The sequence below is a fragment of the Capricornis sumatraensis genome, chromosome 1, assembly GCF_032405125.1.
Source record: "Capricornis sumatraensis isolate serow.1 chromosome 1, serow.2, whole genome shotgun sequence".
In the NCBI taxonomy this organism is placed as follows: Eukaryota; Metazoa; Chordata; class Mammalia; order Artiodactyla; family Bovidae; genus Capricornis; species Capricornis sumatraensis.
The window spans coordinates 3,992,346-4,012,249 of NC_091069.1; positions in this window are offsets into that span (position 1 = coordinate 3,992,346).

A 19,904-nucleotide genomic window follows, 5' to 3' on the forward strand; every position below is an offset into this window, starting at 1 on the left:
TTCCAAGGAGTAAGCGTCTTTTAATTTCCTGGCTGCAGTCACCGTCCTGAGATCCTTATGTTTCTCTTCAGCCAAAATTTGGTCATTAGGTTTAAGAGAATACTTATAGGCGGAATCTTTAGCACTACGCCACCTGGGAAGCCCAGAGCCACCTGGGGCCCCCTCTGTGGGAGAGCAAGAGTTCAGGACTCTGGAGCCTGAGCACATCAGCTGAAGCTGGGAGAGCCCAGCAGCCTCCTCACACAGGCTCCTGCGGCTGAGGCCCCGGCCTCGGATCTCGTCCAGGACTGTCCGCAGAGACAACACCAATCCCTTCAGTAGACAGCCCTGGAGATGAAATGCCCTCACTGAGCCTCTCCCCAGGGCTAGGTCGCACCAGCATCCTGGTACCCACTCACCCACCATTCATTCACTCCAGGTCTGTTGGTACCTTTCACATATCAGGTGCCTCCTTCTCCTCTCCCCTCCCACCAGCTAAATCCTCCAGAATAAAAGCCCACAGACTGGGTGACTCAACTAACATTTATTTCTCACAGAGGCTGGGGAGTCCAAGGTCAAAGTGCCAGCAGATCCAGTCTCTGCTGAGCACAGGCTTCCTGGCTTGTAGACGGCCACTGTCTCACTGAGTCCTCACGTGGCAGAGAGAGGGCGAGCCCTGGCCCCTCTTCCTCTTCTTTTGAGGACACTAATCCCATCCTGGGGGTCCCAACTTCGTGACCTCATTTACTTACTCATAAACCCATTTACCTTCCAAAGTCCCCACATCCAAACACCGTCACCTTCATTCACTGACACGGGAATTTGGGGGGGACACGGACACTCTGTCCATCACATCCTTTAGCTAATACATGTTTAGTGAATACAAATTAGGCACCACATGCCAGGGTTTCAAACAAGAACCAGACAGGAGCCCCAGTGAGTTTCTCCTTTGTCTAGCAGGTGGGACAGAATACACCGAAATGTGTAATTTGGGGTAATAGGTGCTGTGATATAAACATGGTTTGCATGTAAGCAAATTGCGTGCTGCAGTCCATGGGGTCCCAAAAGTCAGACACGACTGAGCGACTGAACTGAACTGACCTGGGCTTGACTGGTGGCTCAGTTGGTAAAGAATCCGCATGTGATGCAGGACGCGCGGGCACCTGGTTGGTGCGGTTGTGGGCGCGCACCACTGCTGCGCCCGAGTGGCAGGCACTGTGGGGCTCCCTGCACCCCAGCTGCCTGCAGCTCCTGTGCTTGGACAGAGCCCCCAGTCTCCCTGAATAACTGAGTCACCACAGGACTGCGATGGGTGCTTTTCCAGCGCCAGGAGGCAGGTCGAGGAGGATGGGGGTGGGGGAGACAGCCTCTGGACGCCCCATATCCACCCGCATGGCTAAGACCACCTGGTCCATCCTCAGGTTGCAGGAGCAGGTGGGCTCAGCTCCTGTTTGCTGCATTCTGTGGGCGTCGTAACCCGAGGCCATGAAGGTACCCAAGGTCACACAGCTAATGCCAGCTGGTGCCAGGACCACAGCCTGAACCCTGTGGCCCTCCGCCCCCCGCCCCACAGAGCCCAGGTGAGCCTTGCCAAGGTCAGTGTGCCTGTTGTCGGCTGAGACAGGAGTCCACAGGGTCCCTACCCTCAGATCGCTGCTGGTCTCATTAAGAAGCAACTGGTCTTTTTCCTTCCCCCACTGAAGTTATTTTGTTTAAATACCACCTAAATTTTCTTGTGGCGTGGGGAAACGGACCCAGACTTGGAGAGTTAGTGAAAGAAGTGACATCTAAAATTGACACCAGACTGAGTTAGTTGGGTAGGGAAGGATGTGCAAGAGTTGGAAGCCAGGACCTTCAGACAAATGACAGTGGCCAAGTCCAGCGTGAGTGGAGGAGACAACGGAAGGGAGGGGAAGGAAGGATAGCACATTCGAGAGATGAGCCTAGAGGGACTTCCCTGGTGGTCCAGGGGCTAAGACTCTGAGGTCCCACTGGAGGGGACCCGGGTTCAGTCCCTGGTCAGGGAACTAGATCCCACATAGTGCAACTAAAGATGCCACCTGCCGCAGCAAAGACTGAAGATCTCACATGCTGCAACCGAGACCCCCTGGAGCCAAATAAATGCTTAAGTTGTTGCCGTTCAGTCGGTCAGTCATGTCCAACTCTTTGCAGCCCCAAGGACTGCAGCATGCCAGACTTCACTGTCCTTCACTATCTCCCATAGTTTGCTCAAACTCATGTCCGTTGAGTCATGGACATGGTGATATTATCTAACCATCTCCTCCTCTGTTGCCCCCTTCTCCTCCTGCCTTCAGTCTTTCCCTGCATCAAGGTCTTTTCCAATGAGTCGACTCTTCACATCAGGTGGCCCAATGTATTGGAGATTCAGCTTCAGCACCAGTCCTTTCGATGAATATTCAGGATTGATTTCCTCTAGGATTGACTGGTTGGATCTCCTTGCAGTCCAAGGGACTCGCAAGAGTCTTCCCCAACACCATAGTTCAAAAGCAGCAATTCTTCAGCACTCAACCTTCTTTATGGTCCAACTCTCACATCCTTTCATGACTACTGGAAAAAACATAGCTTTGACTATACAGACCTTTGTCAGCAAAGTGATATCTTTGCTTTTTAATATGCTGTCTAGGTTTGCATTGCTTTCCTAAATAAGTATTGAAAAAAATAAAAGCATCTGCCTTCCAATACAGGAGAAACGAAGCAAAAGTGTTAATCGCTCAGTCGTGTCTGACTCTGCGACCTCATGGACTGCAGCCCACAGGCTCCTCTGTCCATGGGATTCTCCAGGTGAGAATACTGGAGTGGGCTGCCATGCCATTCTCCAAGAGGATCTTCCCGACCAAGGGATCAAGCCGAGATCCCCCACATTGCGGGCTGATTCTTTACCATTTGAGCTAGCTGGGAAGTCCCCCAATACAGGAAATGTGTTCAGTCCTTGGTCATTGAACTAAGATCCCACATTCCTCAGGCCGTGGGGCAGCAAAGCCCTTGCGTCCACAGCTAGAGAAAGCCTGAATACCGCAACGAAGACCTAGTGCAGCCAAATTTTAAAAAGAGAGAGAGAGAGAAATGAGCCTAGAGAATAAGTAGTGGCGAGATGAGGAAGATTCCTCTCCGGTTGAAGAACCTTCAGTGATTTTCGTTTACCTAACAGGACAAAAAAACCTCAGCTTCAGAACTGACCATTCAGTATATTCACAGCGTCAGAACTCTTTCAAATGACAGCACTTTTTCAGATGCAAGTTGCAGAAACCTGATTTAAACTGGTTTAAGAACAACAAAACAATTTCTTTCATGTCACTGAAAAGTGTCTACTTCAGGTATGGCTGGATCCAGATGCTCAAATGATACTGTCTGGATTCAGCCTCAGGACATTTACACTCGCTGTCCCCTCTGCTGGATGGCCTAACCCCAGATCTTCCCATGGCTGACTCCTTGTCATCCAGGTCGTGGCTGAAACGTCACCTCTGTGGCCAGATCTGCTTGAACACCAACTAAAGCAGGACCTTCCCAGCCCAGGCACTTTCGCTTCATTGGCCTTGCTCTTCGTGACATTCATAATTTTCTGAAAATATCTTGTGGATTTCTTTCCTTTTTATTTTGGGGCCTGACTGCCCATAAGGAATGTGAGCACTACAAGAGCAGGGGTTGCATTTGCCTGGCTCACAGCTGAATCTCCAGTGCTTAGACCAGTGTACGGTAGACACTGATGGCGTATTTATAGAATGCATGGGTGGATCAATCAGTGCATGAATATCTTACTTGCCGTCTCTCAGCTTTGCTGTATCCTGGGGCTGAGATCCCCAATATTACTAGTTGCAGTCTATAAGCTTAGAAACTCCAGTGGAAAGGTAGATGCTTTCTCAATAGTTTCAGTAAGAGGCCAGGGGCTGACTCTAATTGGCCCATCTCTGCGCCATTCACTATGGCAGAAGGAGGGATATGGGTCTCTCATTGGCCAGGGCTGGCCAACTTTCTGCTAAAACCACTCCAGAGTGGGAACAGGGCTTTGGCAAGGACACAGAAGAAGACCATATAGATTGAATAAGGACACAGAGATTGAAGGCAAGAGGAGAAGGGGGCAGCAGAGGATGACACGGCTAGATAGCATCACCAAGTCAATGGACATGAATCTGAGCAAACTCAGCTAGACAGTGGAGGACACGGAAGCCTGGCATGCTGCAGTCCATGGGATCGCAGAGTCACAGATGACTTAGCAACTGAACAACCACAACAGAATAAGGCCAGCAAGGTGCTGGGGACGCCTCCACTCTCTAACCATCCTGGTCACCTGAATATGTTGTATCCTTTTCTGCTGGAGATTGTTGAGTGAAGAAAAAACAAACGCACAATCTAAAAGCTGAGAATTATGTTTTATTTGGAAGACGCAAGCCTGGGAGACAGCCTCTCAGCTCTGAGAGATTGTTTCAAAGAGGAACCAGGATACATAAGAGTTTTTGCAAAAACAAACAAAAAACACCCAGGCAGCTGAACGTCAAAAGATGACTGCTAATTAAAGAAAGTCTGGACATCTCAGGTCAATGAGTTTAGTGCTTTTCTACCTATGGGAAGAAGCAAGAGTCTGGGTTTAATGAAACTATTCCTTTGATACGCATCCTAACTCAGTATCCTGTTTTTCTCCATCCTGAATCCCCTAGGGGGCACCCCGGGTGACGGCTGCAGTGGCAGCTGGCTTGGTGACCACAGGCGTTCTGTATCAGTTTACCAATATCTGCTTACTGATATTCTGTGTCCACCGGACCAAATTCCAGCTCCTGCCTCTGCGCTTCCTGTTCCCCCTTTCTCTTCACTCTGCTCCTTCAGGAAGCCTTCCGGATTCCCCATAGTCTCTGGGGTCACCTGTGGAATAAAGGACTTGGCCCAGCCATGACAACCCTTGGATTCTCGTCTCTGTCCTCACCATGGGCACTCAGCAGATTCTCATTTACTTTTCGTTGTGCTGAGTCTTTGTTGCTTCACCGGCTTTTCCCTAGTCGCCTAGAGATGGGGGCTGTTCTCTAGTTGGAGTACGCAGGGTTCTCGTTGTGGGGGCTTCGGCTCTAGGGCGGGTGGGCTTCAATTGCTGCGGGTCCTGGGCTCCAGAGCGCAGGCTCAGTGGTGGTCGCGCAGGGCCTTAGTTGCTCCGGGACACGTGGGATCTTTCCAGATCAGGGATCAAACTCATGTCTCCTGTACTGGCAGGCAGGTTCTACACCCCTGAGCCACCAGGGAAGCCCCTCGGTTGCTTCTTAATGAGGCCAGCAGCGATCTGAGGGTAGGGACCCTGTGGACTCCTGTCTCAGCCGACAACAGGCACACTGACCTTGGCAAGGCTCACCTGGGCTCTGCGGGGGGGCGGCAGGGTTCAGGCTGTGGTCCTGGCACCAGCTGGCATTAGCTGTGTGACCTTGGGTACCTTCATGGCCTCGGGTTACGACGCCCACAGAATGCAGCAAACAGGAGCTGAGCCCACCTGTTTCTGCAACCTGAGGATGGACCAGGTGGTCTTAGCCATGCGGGTGGATATGGGGCGTCCAGAGGCTGTCTCCCCCACCCCTATCCTCCTCAACCTGCCTCCTGGCGCTGGAAAAGCACCCATCGCAGTCCTGCGGTGACTCAGTCATTCAGGGAGACTGGGGGCTCTGTCCAAGCACAGGAGCTGCAGGCAGCTGGGGTGCAGGGAGCCCCACAGTGCCTGCCACTCGGGCGCAGCAGTGGTGCGCGCCCACAACCGCACCAACCAGGCGCCCGAGCGTCACGGGAGGCAGCAGTGCACAGAGTCGCCACACGGTGGCGCTCCTGCCCCTTTACCTCTAACAAATCAGCTTGAAAACTGGCTATTTATTAATATTTATTTATCTACCTGGACTGCAAGGAGATCCAACCAGTCAGTCCTAAAGGAAATCAGTCCTGACTATTCACTGGAAGGACTGATGCTGAAGCTGAAACTTCAACACTTTGGCCACCTGATGCGAAGAACTGACTCATTGGAAAGAGTGATGCTGGGAAAGATAGAAGGCAGGAGGGAAAGGGGACGACAGAGGATGAGATGGCTGGATGGCATCACTGACTCGATGGACATGAGTTTGAGTGAACTCCGAGACTTGGTGATGACAGGGAAGCCTGGTGTGCTGCAGTCCATGGGGTCACAAAATGTCGGACACAACTGAGTGACTGAACTGAACTGACCTGGGCTTGACTGGTGGCTCAACTGGTTAAGAATCCGCATGCGATGCAGGAGACACGGGTTCAGTCCCTGGATTGGGAAGATCCCCTGCAGAAAGAAATGGCAACCCACTTCAGTATTCTTGACTGGGAATTCCCATGGATAGAGGAGCCTGGTGGGCTACAATCCATGGCGTCGCAAGAGTCGGATACGACTTATCGACTAAACCACCACTATTTATTTATCCATCTACCCACTTATCTATCCATCTACCTAATTACAGCTTCAATCACAAAAACAAAATATGGTCAGAGTAGAAAGAGGAAACTAACACATGCACCTCCACACTAACCTGTGCTCAGTCTCCGCCCTCCCTCCCCACTCTTTCCCTCCTCCCTTCTCTCCCTGCTCCAGTCTCCCTCGCCCCTCATTTATTAAACACGGGTGTGCATGCGTCCTGAGTTGCTTCAGTCGTGTCCAACTCTTTGCAACCCGAGGGACTGTAGCCAGCCAGGCTCCTCTGCCCATGGGGCCGTGCCCTCCTCCAGGGGATCTTCCCAACCCAGGGATCGAACCCATGTCTCTTACATCTCCTGCACTGAAATGCACGCGGGTGCTTCCCTGGTGGCTCAGACGGTGAAGAATCTACCTGCAATGCGGAGACCTGGGTTCGCTCCCTGAGTTGAGAAGATCCCCTGGAGAGGGGAATTGCAACTCATTCCAGTATTCTGGCTTGGAGAATTCCATGGACAGAGGAGCCTGGCAAGCTACATAGTCCACGGGGTCGCAAAGAGTGGGACATGACTGAGCGACTTTCACTTTTTCTTTACCACCAGCGCCACCTGGGAAGTCCATTAAAAACATATGTGGACATAATGTTTTTCAAACAAACCTTTATTGGTCCTTTGCTCTTGGGCACTGCACAGGCAGTCTCTCCCTCAGTCTGTGAGCTCAACCCTCCCATCCTCTCACCTCCACGACTCTCTTGATGGGAATGGGTGACATCCTCGAGGAGGACCACTGGGTGAGCTTCTGGGGTGTCTTCACGTCACAAGATGGCTGGTTTGCCTAGAGGCCCATGATAGGAAAGAGGGGTGTTGAGACTCGGGTGGGGAAGCTGAGACTACAAGGGAAGAGCCTGCAAGGACCAGCGCTTGTGCCTGATGCCTCCCAGCATTGCCAGCAGGAGCATGAATCAGGGGACCCTGTTTCTAGGTTTAGGAAATAACCGGATGATCAAGCAGCTTCTTGATCCTTCTCGGCTCCTTCTCCCCCACAGTGACTTCATGGAGCCCTCTGGCAGGAGGCTGGGGAGGGCTGGAGAGGGAGAGAGTGACTGTACATCCCCAATTCAACCACCTGAGGCTTCAGGAGGGGAAACCGAGGCCTGGATAGAGACTTGCTGAGGTCACACAGCTCCCAAGAAGCAGGGGCAGGACTCCTAACTCTTTCCACAGCCCTTCCTAATGGAGACCCTTGTTTATTGCCTCCCACCTAGAAAACTCATATATGTTTTATTTATTATGTTTAATATTTTATTTATTTGGCTGTGCCAGGTCTTAGTTGAGGCATGCAGGATCTTTCTGGTCGTAGCTTGTGAAAATCTTCACTGCTGCGTGCCAACTCTTGGTTGCAACATGTGGGATCTAGTTCCCCTGCCAGGGATTGGGCCTGGGGCCCCCACATTGGGAGCTCGGACTTGGCCACTGGACTTCCAGGGAAGTCCCCCATAACTTGTATGGGTTTTTATAAAGCATGAGACCCCAGTGGCAGCTAATAGAGCAGGTAATGTCTGATTCTCCAGCCAGTTGGGTGCAATGGGGGCACCGTTGTGGTCTGAGGACACGCTGTGGTCTGGGTTGCACTTGGCCTTGACACTCACCAGCTGCAGACCATAGGCAGCCACTGGCCTCCCTGAGCCTCAGAACTGCCGTCTCTAAAATGGAGCTAAGATAAACTTCCCTCGGAGCTGCAGGTAGCAAACTAAAATGATACACGCGAAACGTTTTACACATGCTACAGTGCTTTAAATGGGGGAGGTGGTACATCTCAGCAGAAACCCTCAACAGCAGGCTCAAGAGCTCTGCCCTTTCCCCCTCTCATAGGACAGTCCGGAAGCCTGAGCTGCTGGGGGCAAAGGAGCGAACAAGGCGTGTCAGCCCGATTCCTAGCAGGTGGGCTGTGCTCATTTACACGGTAGGTTGATTATTAATGAGACTCATGACATCTGGTTACTGCCCTGTGAACCCTCGGTGACTTCCGCGTTTGTATTCTCTGGACACTCACAGGAGGCTGTGGGCGTGGAGGAAGGAATGAAAGTCCCGTGGACGTTTACCCAGGCCAGAGAGGCTGCAGGGCCTTCGCAAGCCTTGTGTCCTTCAGTCTCAGGGAGCAGTTGGTCCCTAGGAATTACTGACCAAATGATGGGAAGAGCAGCCCCAGGGGCAGCTGGCACCAGAGTCAAGTCCACATGTGATAAGTGTGTGTGTGGCACCTGTCAGAGCCCATCAGGGCAAGGAACCCACCTCCTACTCCTCAGTCCAGCTCCACGACAAGCACATGACAGCATCAGTGAGCCTGTGTGTATTATTTGACACAAGTTTGTATTATTCCCAACAAGCAGTGTGTATGTATCTTAATATGTGTGTGTGTGAAGTTGTGTGTGGGGTCATTAACCAGCCTAAGGAGCAGGAAAATCACCCCACGGATCCTCACCTCCCTGGGTCAAGGCCCCACCCCCCACCCCAACCAGGCAGCAGCCCCAGCAGGCAATGGCCTTGGAGCCTGGATCAGCAAACAGAGGAGTTTTCTGTGGCTACTGAGACTCTGTCTTTCCCCACATCCTGTGTGGGTCAGGGGTCTCTGGGCCTGGGGCATAGCTTCAGCCTCCAGGCCAAGGAAACAAAGCATCAGAGGAACCCACAAATAAGTGAGAGCCGAGGAAAAACATTCAGGACGACGAACACATCTCTGCAGAGATCTGGACATGCAAACCCATCTGGGCAAGAGCGTTCTTTCTCAATGCCGAGCGGCACCGGGAGTGTCCTGCAGGGGGCGCTGTTTTCCAGCCGCCAGGATTTGCACTCAAATTGGATGGATCTATTTTGCATGTACCTTCAGAGGTTTTAAAATTACTGTTGTATCATTGTCCCCTGAAGAGTGAGCGTTTTTTCATTCCTGATGCTTCTTGTCATCCCAAGAGCATGTAGGGAGGTCTCCTCCTCTGAAGGATGCAGAGGCTGGGAAGAGAGCAAGGACCTAGCAGTCTTTCGACTAGAGTTGGTACATCCTTGGAAGGTGGTCTGTGTACACATTTCTGCAAGCTGACCGGTTTGCAGTTTAAAAGGACACGTATGGTAAGCTCATCTGGAAAGTAGGAAAGAATCCTTTATAAGCCACCCCGCCGAGATCCAGCCATTCCGCTCCCGGATACGTACCTGAAGCATCAAGGCAGGGTCTCAAAGAGATACCTGTAAGCCCATCTTTCCAGCAGTCGTATTCATAACAGCCTAGCAGAGGAGGCGCCCAGTGTCTATCAACAAATGAATAAGTAAACAAAATACAGTATATCTGCACGATGGAATATTTAGCCTTAAAAAGGAAGAGAATTCTGGGGACTTCTCTGGTGGTTCAGTGGTAGAGTCCATCTTGCAATGCAGGGGACGCGGGTTTGATCCCTGCTCGGGGAATTAAGATTCCACATACTGCAGAGCAACTCATCCCGCAATCCACAGCTACTGAAGCCCATGCACTCTGGAGCCCATGCTTCCCAACTAGAGAATCCACGCACCGCACCGAAAGACCCTGCATGCCACAACAAAGAAACAAAGGAAGAGAATTCTGACACGTGCTATAACACAACAGGTACGAACCGTGAAGACACCCTGTTAAGCTTAATAAACCAATCACAGGACAAACACTTTATTCCACTTACACAAGGTATCTGAAGAAGTCAAAACCACAGCGACAGAAAGCAGAATACTGACTGCTAGGGGCTGGGGCGGGGAGATGAGCTGCTAAACAGGTGCAGAGTCTCTATTTTACAGCAGAGAGTCCTGAAGACAGATGGTGATGGTTGGTTGCAGAACAGTGTGACCGTGCTTAACACCGCTGAACTATATACACGCGAAAACGGTTAAAATGTAAATTTTATGTTATGTGTAGTTTTTTGTTGCTGTTGTTGTTCACTTACTCAGTCGTGTCCAACTCTTTGCGACCCCACGGACTGCAGCACACCAGGCTTCCCTGTTATTCACCATCTCCCTGAGTTTGTTCAGACTCATGTCCATTGAGTCAATGATGCCATCCGACCATCTCTTCCTCTGTCGTCCCCTTCTCCTTCTGCCCTCAGTCCTTCCTAGCGTTAGGGTCTTTTCCAACCAGCTGGCTCTTTGCATTAGATGGTCAAGAGAATTGGAGCTTCACCATCAGTTCTTCCAATGAATATTCAGGGTTGATTTCCTTTAGGATTGACTGGTTTCATCTCCTTGCTGTCCAAGGAACTCTCACGAGTTTTCTCCAGCAACCCAGTTCAAACCATCCTGGTCAAACCTTTATTTTTCACAGACACAGAGAGTGAGGGTGAAGCCCAGAGAATCCCACCATCTCGTGATGAGGATCTCTGATTTCCCTTTGCCACAAAGTCCAATTATTTTTTGATCTTTCAATATTTTTGAAAGATTACTTTATTATGAAACATTTCCAAGGAAAGTGAATGAACATGTCTAATGAACACCTATATACTCGCATCTGTTATTCAACAATAATCATTTGCAAACTGTGCTTTATCTTTCTATATGCGTTTGTGAGTGTATATAAATGTGTTTTCTTTTGATAAAACATTTTTAAGTTATACTGCAGACATGACACTTTGCCCATTAATACTTGAGCACATATCTCCTAAAAACAGGTATTCTTACATCATCACATAACTGTCATGATCACACCTAAGAAAACTGTCAATAATTTCCCAGCATCACTGAATATTCAGTTCATACTCAATTTTACCCCCAATTTCCCCCAATTTTCTTCTAGAGTTGCTCTTTTAGAACCAGTTTCAAGCATTGTATTTGCCTGCTTCTTTAGCCTCCTTTTAGGAGAAGGCAGTGGCACCCCACTCCAGCACTCTTGCCTGGAAAATCCCATGGATGGAGGAGCCTGGTAGGCTGCAGTCCATGGGGTCACAAAGAGTCAGACACGACTGAGTGACTTCACTTTCACTTTTCACTTTCATGCGTTGGAGAAGGAAATGGCAACCCACTCCAGTGTTCTTGCCTGGAGAATCCCAGGGACGGGGGAGCCTGGTGGGCTGCCGTCTATGGGGTCGCACAGAGTCGGACACGACTGAAGTGACTTAGCTTAGCTTAGCCTCCTTTAGAGCTTTCCCTGGAGGCTCAGCAGTAGAGAGTCCACCTGCTGATGAAGAAGACTCAGGACTGACCCCCTGGGGGAGGAAACGGCACCCCACTCCAGGACTCTTGCCTGAAGAATCCCCACGGACAGAGGAGCCTGGTGGGCTGCAGTCCATGGGGTCAGAGAGGCAGACACGACTGAGCGTGCACGCGCACACACATTAGTCTCCTTTATGATACCACTAGAACAGTGCCCTCATCCCTTTCTTTTGACATTGATTTTTTTTTCCCCTAAAAGAGCTCAGGCCAGTTTGGTAGAAGGGCCTGCTTTCTAGATTTGTCTGTTTCCTGGAGGTGCTGTTTAACCTGTTCCTCCCTCCCATGTATAGTGGAAGTTAGGGCCAAGATTTGACTTAACTCAGGTGAGATGTTTTAGGCAAGGATACTTCTCAGGTACTGTGGGCTCCATGGCATTGGAGGTACCTAATGTCAGACTGTCCCACTTTCATGATGTTGTTTGGTCCCTGGGTTAAAGAGGTGACAGCCAGCTCTCTCCATCACAAAGATGAGTTGAGAAAAATCTGTGCACGTGTGCTAAGTCACTTCAGTGTGTCCAGCTCTTTTCGACCCTGAGGACTGGAGCCCACCAGGCTCCTTCATCCATGGGATTCTCCAGGCAAGAATACTAAAGGGGTTGCTGTGCCCTCCTCCAGGGGGTTTCCCGACCCAGGGATCAAAAGAGTAAGACTTTCTCATCATGCAGAAATCCTGCTCCCACAGCCTTCTCCTAATGGGTTTGGTCTCCACTGATGGTTCTTGCTTGAATCAACAGTTTCATTGTTGGCTGGAAATAGTGATCCTTCTATCATTCCTTTTGCATTTATTATCTGGCTTTTTTTCCCCCCAGTAAAGAAGAGCTTTCCCTCACTAACTCTGGATGAGCCAGAGTTCTTCCAAACATTAGAGTGTAAGTGATGCCTTTTCTTTTTAATTGCTGGTTACTATAGTAAGGTGTTGGCATAGCTGGATCCTGTAACTCTTCTCTCCTTTTTTCTCCTTAAATTTGAGTTATCACTATGAGCGCGTGGGTTTGTATTTTTTAAATGTTTTACACTACAATCCAGAAACTCCTTCTTCTGGTCAGTGTGTTAGTTTCTGAGAGCTGCTTTAGCAAATGACCACAACCGGGAGGCTTAAACAGCAGAGTTCTTAAACATTCTGTTTCGGAGGCCAGAAACCTGAAATCAATTGCATTTCTTCTGGAGTGAGCTTTCTTTTCATGTCTTTTGCCCTCTTTTTCCATGAAATAAGTGGGTTATAAAAAGATTTTAAAGAGATACCTCTGTATCAGGAGGCTTGTTTGTGAAATAAGTTGCAAATACTTCCTCTCAGCTGTTTTCTGTCTTTGCTTGTTTCCTTTGCTGCCGTAACCCAAGGGGTTTGGTTTTGTTTTCGCTTTGTTTTGGAGGCTGGCTGATTTATCAGCCTCTCTTCTCTTGCTTCTTTCTAGCCACTTCCAGAAAGGTTTTGCCCCTCTCCATGACAGGAAACTCACCTGCGTTGTTTCCTTAGCACTTCCATGGCTTCACTTTCAACACTTAGGCGCTTTGACTGCTTTGGAGTGTTTCTGGAGTAGGGTGTGAAGCAGGGATCCAGATTTATCTTTTCCAAGGAGTCCTGGCATAGTCTTCAGGATAGGCCCAGCTGAAATAAAACCTCTAGCTGTGGATGCTTCTCCTCTGGGGGACAGGGGAAAGGGAGGGTTTCATGGTGACTAAAAGACTCCTCCTGGACATGGAGAACCCCGTGTAACGTGGTCCTCCACATCGTACTGCAAGGGGGAGACAGAGACCTGGTCGGGGGTCTGGGTGAGGAGGTGGCCTGCCCAGGAGAGAGGGAGCCCAGGATTTCAAAACTTCCATCCGCAGGTGTCAAAGCCAAGATGGAGCCTTTTCCAATATTCAGCAGACAACTTTCTCCTCTCCTTTCCTCAACTCTCAAACCTTCAGACGACCCTCTTTGCCCACACACACAGTTCAGGCTTTTATTTATTTATTTTTTAAGCTCAGGGCCCTCCATGTCCTGCCTTTCTCATCTCCCATTCCATGTGTATCTTAAATCTGACCACTGATCAGCCAAAGAGCCTTAGGTGGTCTTAACTTGCTGCCTTCTTGAAAACTGGGTCTTCCTCCTGTAAAGCCCACCTGCCTCAACACCATTAGTCAGGTTCCTGATTAAACTGGAAGCAAAGTCCAAGTCCCAACCCCACCCACAGGTTGCCCTCATCACTCTGAGGGCACCCGCTCTGCAGGGTGGACCTGACTCTGAGTCACAGCACCATGGGCCCCCTTCTGTCTCATCTGCTGGGCTCCGTGCACCCTAAAAGCAAGTGCAGGGGATTGACTAGTGCCCTCCTCCAATTCACGTCCACCCAGAACTCAGCATCTGACCTTATTTGGAAGTAGAGTCTTTATAGATGTAATTCAGTTCAGATGAAGTCATACTGAATTACTGTGGGCCCCAAAGCCAATGACTGGTGTTCTGATAAAAAGAGGAAAGGAGGGAGTCCCTGGGGGTCCAGTGGTTAAGAATCTGCCTGCCAGTGCAGGGGACATGGATTCAATCCCCGGTCAGGGAACTAAGATCCCACATGCCACAGGGCAGCTAAGCCTGCGTATCACAACTACTGAAGCTTGTACGCTGAGAGCTCGTGCAACAAGAGAAGCCACTGTAATGAGGACCCAGTGCAGCCAAAAATAAATACATGAATAAATAAATCTTAAAAAAAAAAAAAAACCAAGAGGACAGGACACACACAGAGGAGCGCGTCACCTCTTTACCCGGTGACTGAATGCGCACCTGTGAAAACACACAGCGAGCGAGGACAGGTGAGGATGGAGGTAGAGAGTGAAGGCATATAGCCCCAAGCCAAGGGGCATCATCACACACGGCGGGCAGCCCCCGGGAGGCAGGAGAGAGGTATGGAACACTCCCCATCAGAGCCCTCAGAAGAAGTCAGCCCTGCTGACGCGTGGCTTCAGATTTCTGGCCTCCAGAACAAAGAGAGAATACACTGTTGTTGTTTGGCCATGCCACACGGCTTGTGGGATCGTAGTTCCCCGACCAGGGATTGAACCCAGGGCCCCAGCAGTGAGAACACCAAGTCCTAAATACTGGACCACCAGGGAATTCCTTATGCTTGTATTATTTAAAGCCAGCCTGTCTGTGGTACTTTGTCCCAGCAGCCGCAGACAGTGGAGCTCGTGCAAGCAGCTCGTGCAAGTGGAGGGAACGATAACGCCAACATTCACTGGTGCCCACACTTTGGCATGTGCTCTGATGAGCGTTTACACAAGTCTCTCACTGGACAGCCCTAGTGACCCTCTGAGCTGGGTATTTAAGGCATTGGTGGCGTCCCTATTGTCTAGGTATAGAAAAGGAAGCTTGGGGACTGGCCCAGGCCACACAGCAGGGCTGCAGAGCCTGGGTCTCTGCTCTGCCCGTCCCCCTCTGTCCTCCTAGGTGGCCTGGTGAGTGCACTGCACAGTACGGCCCCCACGCCACCTGTCCTTTATGAGTAAGTGTTGGAAAAGGCATCCTTGAACAAAACCTCAAACACCCAGATCATAAGTCAAAAAAGAAAGAGGACAGTAAGGAGGAGGAGGGGTCGATAACACCAAAATTAGCGTCTGTTTTTCAATGAAGTACAATACAATAATAGTTAATATGACGATAACAGACAGGGGAAGACACTGGAAATATCTGTAGTCAATGAAGGACACATTTCTGTGCGTTGCAATTCTGCAAATCAATAAGGAAAAGAGAGTAACTCTACTAGAGGAAAAAATAGTCAGAAGATAAGAATTGGCCATTTGTAGAGGATAAAACCTACAAGACTAACAAGAACATAAAGAAATGCTCCATCTCATTAATAGAGAGAGGCGAGTTAAGAAGAGAACATATCACCATGACAGGCCTATTATACTTCACAGTTGAAGACTGTTGGCAGGAATGTGGGCATTTCTGTAGACTTCCAGTGAGACTGTACACTGGGGAAGCTATCCCAGGGAACACTCGGGTGGTGTTATCTCAAGTCTGTAAAATTTCTGGGGGTGATGGATACGGTTAGTACCTTGGCTCTGGTGATGGTGCCACAGGTGTATGCCATGTTCGAAGTCATCAAGATATAACATTAATCTTTTGCATATCAAATGGCAACCTACTCCAGTACTCTTGCCTAGAAAATCCCATGGACAGAGGAGCCTGGTGCAGGCTACCGTCCGTGGGGTCACAAAGAGTCGGACACGACTGAGCGACTTCACTTTCTTTCTTTCTATACCTCTGTAAAGCTGATTTTTTTCTCTAAAAACAACAAGAAAGAGTAAGTCCATGCACACTCTTTGACCCCCCAGTTTTACTCCTAGTTATGTGTCCCAAAGAAGTTCTCAGCTGGACCCACAGGGAACAGGTGCGTGCGCGTGTGCTAAGTCGCTTCAGTCATGTCCAATTCCTGGAGACCCTGTGGACCACAGGCCGCCAGGCTCCTCTGTCCGTGGGATTCTCCAGGCAAGAACACTGGAGCGGGCTGATCCATGCCCTCCCCCAGGGGATCTTCCCAACCCAGGGATTGAACCCACACCTCTTAGGTCTCCAGCACTGGCAGGCAGGTTCTTTACCACTAGCTAGACCTGAGAAGCCTCAAGGGAACAGGTACACTGAGGTTTATCACAGGTTTTTTTCCGGTGGGCTTTGGGTGTCATTCCATGGGACAATTGAGAGTAGACTGGGGTAGATCCATATCACTGAATAACTGTCAACAGAAGCTACTGGTTGGATTTATTTAGAGCGACGTGCATGGGCTTCAAAACAACACTGAGGGGGGCAAAAAGTAAGAAGCAGATTGCCATCTATGACATAATCCATTTACATGAGTTAAAAATATATGCATACATTTGTATACATACATGTGTCCATTCTGACAGTGATAGACAGCAAGGGGACAATGACAAGATCTGGAGAGGCCAGGGCTGCGAGGGGCTGAGAGCACTCTGAAACTTGGACTCCATCCTCCAGGAGACTGGTGACCCCCAGAAAAACATCTATTTCTGCTTTATTGACTATGCCAAAACCTTTGACTGGGTGGATCACAATAAACTGTGGAAAACTCTTCAAGAGATGGGAATACCAGACACCTGACCTGTCTCTTGAGAAACCTATATGCAGGTCAGGAAGCAACAGTTAGAACCAGACATAGAACAACAGACTGGTTCCAAATAGGAAAAGGAGTCCGTCAAGGCTGTATATAGTCATCCTGCTTATTTAACTTCTATGCAGAGTACATCATGAGAAACGCTGGGCTGGAAGAAGCACAAGCTGGAATCAAGATTGCCGAGAGAAATATCAATAACCTCAGGTATGCAGATGACACCACCATTATGGCAGAAAGTGAAGAGGAACTAAAGAGCCTCTTGATGAAAGTGAGAGAGGAGAGTGAAAAAGTTGGCTTAAAGCTCAGCATTCAGGAAACTAAGATCATGGCATCCGGTCTCATCACTTCATGGGAAATAGATGGAAAACAGTGGAAACAGTGTCAGACTTTATTTTGGGGGGCTCCAAAACCACTGCAGATGGTGATTGCAGCCATGAAATTAAAGGACGCTTACTCCTTGGAAGAAAAGTTATGACCAACCTAGACAGCATATTAAAATGCAGAGACATTACTTTGCCAACAAAGGTCCGTCTACTCAAGGCTACGGTTTTTCCAGTGGTCATATATGGATGTGAGAGTTGGACTGTGAAGAAAGCTGAGCGCCGAAGAATGGATGCTTTTGAACTGTGGTGTTGGAGAAGACTTTTGAGAGTCCCTTGGACTGCAAGGAGATCCAACCAGGCCATTCTAAAGGCTATCAGACCTGGGTGTTCATTGGAAGGACTGATGCTAAAGCTGAAACTCCAATACTTGGCCACCTCATGCGAAGACTTGACTCATTGGAAAAGACCCTGATGCTGGGAGGGATTGGGGGCAGGAGGAGAAGAGGATAAGAGGATGAGATGGCTGGATGGCATCACCAAGTCGATGCACATGAGTTTGAGTGAACTCTGGGAGTTGATGATGGACAGGGAGGCCTGGCGTGCTGCGATTCATGGGGTCGCAGAATCAGACATGACTGAGAGACTGAACTGAACTGAAAGCAGGGGGCTGCCATGCAGAAAGCTGAAGCAACAGGACCCCTCAAATGGATGAACCTGTGACACTGAAAAGGATGTAATTCTGACTAGTGGGGTACTTCCAAAGGCCTTCAGATCTTACTGCGTCTGGACAGCCTTTTGGGAAGGACGGAAATCCAACTGAAACTAGAATCAGCTGAAAACAGTTTTGGCTTCATGGAACTCAGAAGCCCAGGGTAAAGCTGGCCTCAGGGACTTCATAAATTGAGGGGAGAGCAGCCACCATTTCTCTTTTCATTTCTCTCTTTCTCTGTATCTTTTCCATCTTTTGGCTAGAGCGTTCATGGAGCCTGAGGTAGCAGAGGGAGAAGGGGAGGGCCACAGCTTTATCCTAGTTCAATGACCCCAGAGGAAAGACAACAGCTCTTTAAGCATCCATGTATAAAGACTCAAGGAGGCACCCTGATTGGCCCAATTTGAGTCACATGTCCAACTGTGCCAATCCCTTCGGCTGGATGCTTGGGATCTGGGATTGGCCAGATGGGTCCAGCTGCCTGAGGTTGATGGGGAGAGATGCTGCCCAGGTAAATACACAGGTGTGCCTCACACACAGCAAGTCAGTGCCGCCTGCCTCCGAGAGCTCATCCCTTCTGTTTTGTCACTGAGTATGGACATGATGGTTGGAGAAAGCCTGGCCAGAAGCTCGTGCTGTGGAGAGGCTCCAGGGAGGTACGTGGAAGACAGTGGTCTGATTAACATCTGTCTGAGCGCTGAAGAATTGATGCTTCTGAACTGTGGTGTTGGAGAAGACTCTTGAGAGTCCCTTGGACACCAAGGAGATCAAACCAGTCCAACCTAAAGGAAATCAGTCCTGGATATTCATTGGAAGGACTGATGCTGAAGCTGAAGCTCCAATGCTCTGGCCACCTGATGCGAAGAACTGACTCATTGGAAAAGACACTGATGCTGGGAAAGATTGACGGCAGGAGGAGAAGGGGATGACAGAGGATAAGATGGTTGGGTGGCATTACCGACTCGATGGACATGAGTTTGAGCAAACTCCGGGTGATAGTGAAGGACAAGGAAGCCTTGTGTGCTGCAGTCCAAGGGGTCACAAAGAGTCGGACATGACTTAGTGACAGAACAAGTCACTGACAAAATCAATCCCAGAAAAGCAGAAAATATGGAGCCAGCCCCTGAGCAGGGGCAGGGATGCCTCTGCCTTTCCTCCTAGCCTCTTCTCATAAGCCCCTAGCAGTCCATATTGAGAGAACTATTACCATTCTTCTTCCAGATACTGTATAAACAGTAATAGTGCAGTTATGGTCCCCTTGAGGGCCAGAAGCTGATGAGGCTCGTGTATCACTGCTCTCTTCCACGGAGGATACCATTCCAGCAGGATGAGGTCACTGAGCCAAGGAAGAGGGGGGTGGGGAAAGGGGATTCCTGGGCTGGAGCTCTGGAGTCATTCCCATCCCCTGACTCCATCCCTCCTGATCCCTGGTGGATTCACAGTGTGCTACAGTCCTAATGCCAAGGCAGGAATCTGTTCCTGTGAGATGGTTTGTGGACTAGGGGAACCTGGGCACTCCCCTCTTCTCCTCCAGCCCTTCCATCTCTGGGCCCCACGCTGACTATGCTGGGTGACTACACAGAAGTTAGCAACGGGTGGACTGACTGCAGGCAGTGATCAGATGCCAGTTGTGAGAGCATTGAGAAATGCTAACAAAACTAACATTTATTGAAATAGGTTCTGTGCTGGTTACATCTCAAGGTCTCATTGGATCCACCCCAAATCCCTATTCTGTAGGCATCATGATTAATATTAAAACCCCTATGTTGTAGACAAAGAAGCTAAGGCTCCGTTAATTAGCATGATAGCAGAAACCTGTGTTCACACTCTGGTCTGTTTGAGCAACAACCTCTTGGCTTCCCCAGCTGTCTCCAGGCAGTGTTAGGCTGGTGGAATTCCCAAGTCAATGCCCACCTGCCCCATAAACCAGGATGGTGGTAAAGGCTGTGCACTGCTCCAGGACCCCCGGAGAAGTGGGTGTGGGTGGCTAAAGGCCGAGACACGGCCTGGGCTCTGCTCACATGGACTGTTGGCCCAGAGGAAAGGCCTTCTTCTAATGCTCGGGGCCTCTCTGACCCTACAGGCTAACAGCAGTCCTATCTGGGACCACACTGGGCCTCCTGGAACCCTGGCCACTCTCACAGTAGGCCCC